Source organism: Poeciliopsis prolifica, unplaced genomic scaffold (assembly GCF_027474105.1).
Source record: "Poeciliopsis prolifica strain line A6 unplaced genomic scaffold, Auburn_PproV2 SCAFFOLD001, whole genome shotgun sequence".
Taxonomy (NCBI): domain Eukaryota; kingdom Metazoa; phylum Chordata; class Actinopteri; order Cyprinodontiformes; family Poeciliidae; genus Poeciliopsis; species Poeciliopsis prolifica.
In genome coordinates, this window is record NW_026562376.1 from 15882063 (window position 1) to 15888281 (window position 6219).

Below are 6219 nucleotides of genomic sequence, written 5' to 3' on the forward strand. Positions count from 1 at the left end.
TGGTGTGCATTTTGTAGCCACACATATTTACTCTGATACTCTGATTTAAGTCAAGCACCACCAAGTGTGTTCAGAAGCCATCGACTTATTAAACAAAGTAAACTGTTTATGATGTGATCTTGCTATAAATCTGGCTAATCTGTGAAGGCCTCATGAGTTTGCCAAAGAACATTAGTGAACAAACAGCATCACAAAAACCAGGGAACCCAGCAAACAGGTCAGAATTAAAGTTGTGGATAAGTCTAGGCATGGTTGGGATTATAAAACAAAAAACTAAGAAATCCTTGCTTTTAGAAAAAATATTTTGGATCATAATGAATTTCATCTAATGATAGAGTAAAAGAGGCTGAAGTGCACAGAATGTAGCACTAATACCAAAAGTTACTCTTCTCTATCATTTTCAGTTTTATTTTAAAAGCGTAGCCTAAAAAATGTTAACACGTCCCTCCTACCCCGCTCTTTATGCTTCCTCCTCCCCATTACTGCAGACAGAACTAGCAGAACCAGGTGCTGCTGGGAACAATGGCTGGCCCACGCAGGGATCAATGCCAGGCCACTGATGGGCTCTCATTCCTTCACCAGCCGACGTGATAAATGACATGGCCCATATGTCTCCGCAGCCCAGACTGCAGCTATCAGCCTCCTTTGTCTCCACATCTAAAGCGAGTTATGCTGTGAAAAATGTAAAATGCAAACACGGGCACAAACAAAGCAACTTAGACACGCACATGTTGCTGTTGAAGACCATGACCTGCAGCATTATCAGTACTGGTTAGATGAAAAAGATTTGATAATTAGACTTTTTTCACAGATCTCTTTGCAACCAACGGTTTATAATTCTTTTTTATTTATTTATTTATAGGACTGACTATCTACTCCCCCCTCCTCCTCCTCTTGTCTCCTCCACAGTCTTTTTCCTTGGCAGCAGTAAATCCTGATGTCTATACAGGTAGCAGATCTCTGGCCTCTGCCGGTTGTGTCCCAGGTGTCTTGTCAGCTGTCACAGACGTCCGACGGCAGGCAGAGATGGCATGACCAGCGGGCCGGGCCATGTTGGACGGGTCAGCCGTCAGCGTTGTGGACAGACAGGCATGTGGCAGTGATCTCTCTGTGACAGGCTGTCAGAGAACCGCCAGAGAGCCACCAGGCAGCACTCACCCCCTGTCATCCCACCTGACTACAGACAGAGGGGAAGCTCTGAATTCTCAACTTGCCACCCCAGACTCTTCTGCTTCCACCCCCGCCGCTGCACAGTACATCCATTGTCGCTTTGAAATTCAGCAGATTTCTTTATCTGGGAAATGCACCGGTGTACCGGCTGCTACCGTAATAGCGTCGCTCAGAGCCGGATATTCTAATTGAATGTTTGCTGAAAGGATGATTCAGTTCAAGTGCTTTTACCTGTCTCACCTCTTGGAAATGTATACCTGCGGGGCACACACGGTGAGGTAGACAAGTCCTACACAGGAAGGAGATGCAAACCTGTCAGGCGACATAATTGGCATTTTATAACAAGAGACATCACTGCTGTTTCAGATCCTCTTCTTTTGATGGGAGTGTATGCTCGTGTGTGTATATTTACCTCAAACCACTCTGAGCTCCCCCGTTCAGTGAGCAACTGCCTGACAACTGACATTTGGAGCGGCTCAGGAGATGTATATGCCATTTGTATCCATGGCAGGGTCAGACTGTGTTACATGACCTGCAGGACACAGAGATAGAGAAAAGATACTAATCTCATGCAGGGATCAATACAGCACAGAGAAGACCTGATAATTGACCACTGTCAATCAATCAGCATTGTATGTGTGCAGCCAGAAAATGTATCTTTGTCAGAAGGAGAAGAAAAAGACTACGGTAGTAAAAGTATATGGCAAGGAGTTGTGCACTGAGAAATTCACTTAAGGTGTAACGTAACTTAGATAACTACATTTTTGCTTAATGCATCCCTTTTATGATATTTTATGTTACGATATTGTGTGGCCATGCCATTGCAGTCCTCTGATAGCTGCGGCTAACGTTGTGTTTGTTTTCTTGTCTTTTCCTCAATAACAGGCATTCCTGCAGGTCATTTTGCAGTTTGTGTCCTTTTATTCTACCACTAATCTCCCAACCAGTCAAAGCAGAAGGTTGTCTTCCCCAACATTGGTTTCTACTGAACATTTCTTTCTGCTAGAAGAAAGTTAATTTCTCCTACTCCAAATTCCACCTGCTTCATGCTTATAACATAGGGCGAAAATCAGAGATACTGTTTCTGATTTTCCCACATATGTTGGAACATTTTAAAACTCTTTTTATGTCAGTTGGGGGTTTGTCATACAATACAGCCCTGTTATGTATTATATTTCATGTTTACGAAGGGAGTAAAAACTTTTTCAAATGTGATTATTCCACTTGAATTGAAAAACTTTGACTGGAAAAATGGAAATTAATTTCCGTCTGAAACAGATCAAAAGAATGCCGTAAATGGTGTACTTGTTTGTGGCAAAGCTTTCTAAATAAAGTGAATGAAATTCTGTGTAACATAAAAACCCAGTGTGAACACTAATACTAGTACAGTGGCTGATATATATTGGAGATATGGTGCTGTTGTTGGTAGTTGTGTCTCACTGCTCTGATGCTAAGCTTAAAACTGAACATTGCTTTGATAGCAACAGTTAACACATTCTGCATGTATCAACAAAACAAAGTAGCTGAGTGTTATTCTACACCAGGTATAGTTTGACAAAGCTGCTTGAAAGGCAGATGGTTCTGTTCTTTTACTTTTTACTATGACATAGTATCCAGAATGTCTTTTCTCATAAAATAAATTTTACATAAAATGTAAAATTTTGGCAGACACTTAAAATAAAAAGTGGAAGACAAAATTCACTATGGCATCACAAATTTCTTGATTGTTTCCATCAATAGAAGGCCTGACATTTTGTGAATTGTAATAGGAATTTGCCGCTATGAAATGTTAAGATTAAAGAACACACAGTTTAAAAGACTTTTATTTTAGAGAGAATGTGCTCACAAAAAAAAAAAAAATGCTTGCCTTTTTTGGATAAAAAAGTTTTTGGTATTTTTTTATCCAAAAAAATTACTTGTGTAAAGTAACACAATTACACTGAATACACATCTGACTTTGTCAATGCGTAAAGTAGTTTGCAACTACTGCACTGCAGGTTCAGAAGATGCACAATTTTGAAGACACCTTCACCCACATTTGCACAAACAACGCTGCAAAGCACAAAAACATGTCCACACGCAGTGCACCAGAGGCATAGACAAAAACTGCTTTAGACTTTCAGAGAGGAGGTGACATCAGAATATGCAAAAAAGACTTTGCCGCAGGCTACAGATTTTTAATGATGAATCCATTCATTATAGAATAAGGTCATTATGCTTTTGTTGTCATGAAATGTACACATTCATCATCAGCCCACCTCGGACCAAGTCTATTGTCCCTCTTCGCCCAACGACCTTGGATGGAAAATTTATAAAGTGAAAAAAAATACACACAAATACAAACAGAGAGATTTGCCAGCATACTGCTACACACACCAGCATCCTCAAGGACAACAACAATACACACCTCGAAATATTCATCCAAACCACGTCCATTTCATCACAGCATTTACACGATTAGGAGCTGCAAAAACAGCCATGTTTTGTGAGTGTTGTTCAACTGCTTCAAACCCTTAGCAGAGACTCAACCAGATATATGAGCCTGTAATGAAACATTTTATGCTAATTGTATTTGTTTATGAGCAAATTAATGGCAGCCGTGCAAAACGGATGATGATGTGAGCACGTACACAACATGATAGAATTCCTGAGGAATTCATTAGCTGTTTGCAGGTAATTAGAGGAAATAATTAAGGTGATTAGAGTGCGTCACATGTCCCCCCCCCCCTCCCCCTGCCCCCCCACCACACACATTGGTACAGTACGCATCAAGCGATATCCCTCACCACCCTGCCTGGTATTCTGCAACTCTTCGCCAAAACTGCTGACGGTGCTTCCTCGAATAACCCAATCACTGAATGCAGAGATCCTGATCCCTATTTTCACTCCTCGTCTTCTCCAGGTCCACAAGATTTTTTTGTGAGGTTCCCCCCTCAAGTCACAAATCCCCCAAACAGAACTGGTCACGATACGACACATGCAGAGGTGGCATATCGGTGCACCAAAGACACAATCGAGAAGAGAGATCAGGCGACACAATGCAGAAGTGATAAATCAACAAGCTGGAGCTCCCCCCATATACAGGCAGCACAACATTACAGACAATCCCCTGCTGTCGAGCAGAACAGCAGGGCTGTAAAATGCAGAGACTGACAGACAAGCAGACTAACATACAGACAGATAAACAGTTCTAATCAAATGTTCACATGTGTAGCAGGAGCTCTGATGCGGAGGGTGAAACCCGCAGATTATCCAACTGTAATAAGCAAGCAGCCTCTCCACCGATGTAATTGGTCTGCAGTGGATCTGCAGCCGAAGCTCGTTAGTGTCACAGCAGAAATAATCACGCAGTAAAAACCCCTCCTGTGACTGATCGTCATATATCATACAGATACACACAGATGCACGAACAATTCTCGTTCTCTCGTTCACTGGCACACAGGCTCTGCAATGGTGGGCTATTTTGTGTTTTAATGCAGAATTAGACATTTAGACATAATCCAGGGACGAGGCCTAATAGGTTCCAATTTGAAGAAGTGGCAATCTGATTATATCTCTACATACATTATATAAACATAGCTTTAATACTAAAACGATAGACATTCCTATATTAATGTAAAGTTGCTTTTTTTTCTCAGTGAGTTCTGAAATTTCCTGTTTCTTAATTTCCTGTTTCTTATTTTGTTATGCACGCTTAAAGAGACATAGACTAAAATTCATATTTAACATTCAAGTTTAGAATTTTTTTTTTCATTGTTGTTTTGTTTTGTTAGTTTTTTTTCAGGCTTTCTAAAGGATTTTTGTTGTTTACGCTCCTCCAAACCTTCTCGGCTATAATTACCACAGCTGCTTTAGGTTTCTCATCATTACTTCCAGAATACTTAAACTCTACTTATGTTCCCAAATAGCCTTCAGTTCTATTTGCCATACATATTTGACATAATGATGTCAATGAGGTCTTTATTTCTCTCTTTTTGTATTTTTAGTTTTTGTGAAAAGCAACATTAAAACATGAACAGTTTATAAAAGTGACTTGCATGTTACAAACTTGTGCTGGTGCTTAATTTGTGGACAAGTGTGGACAAAGTTGCTGGTCAATGTGAATATAATATGCAGGATCATCCACACTCTATGGTACGATTGCAATGTCAAACACAAAAACAACAAAAGAAATTGTCAGGCGTACCCCGACAAGGTTACTGGTTATTTTTCCATTGTGTTGTGCCAAGTGTATATTGTGCAACTGTATGCCACAGTTAAGTAATGATGCTTCAGCTCCAATTCAGTTTCTGATTTTTACTTGCAAAATAAAGGACTATTTCACAGTTTTTAAAGGAAACTTGGCTTGCAATTTACCATCTCTATCTGAAAACGTTATGAAAATATTTAAACAGTGAACAAAAATGTATTAAATCTTGAGAGAACCACAGACACACAGCACACCACAAATCCTCCAGCAGGATCTTTGACAGATTTTTCCCATTGAAAATAACAACAACAAAAAAAAATCTACTTCTCTTGAAGATGTAATTAATTTGGGTTTTTTTCTCCTCTGAGCAATTGTGCCACAGCAGTAAAAGGTATTTATTTAGTTATTGTTTTCAATATATTTTTATCAAGGATGGAAACAGAATGTGGAGAGTGCTACCTATGCATACTCAAGTGTGAGCACTGAAAAAACAACTCCACTCTCCTTTAAACAATTATCACTAAAAACCACTGATCTGCCTCAGAGACAAGGTTCTGCACGACTGCACCTACAAAGAGAAATACTGAGTCAATGGCTATTACAGTTGAAAGAAAGTGGAGCCTTTCATTGTTTAAGATGAAGGTAAAAGGTGGTGTGTCTGCGTGTGTTTGTGTGTGGGCGGTGAGTGATGATCCTGATTCAGAATGGGGACCTACGCAGCGTCTGAAACAGAATCAAACTCCAGCAGTCAGGTATACACCACCTGCACCAGAAGTCATTTTAATGTCCTCCTGGGCCATCGTAACATCGGGAAAATTCAATCACGCTGTCTGCTGTTGGAGGGGACAGCGTTCTCCGAG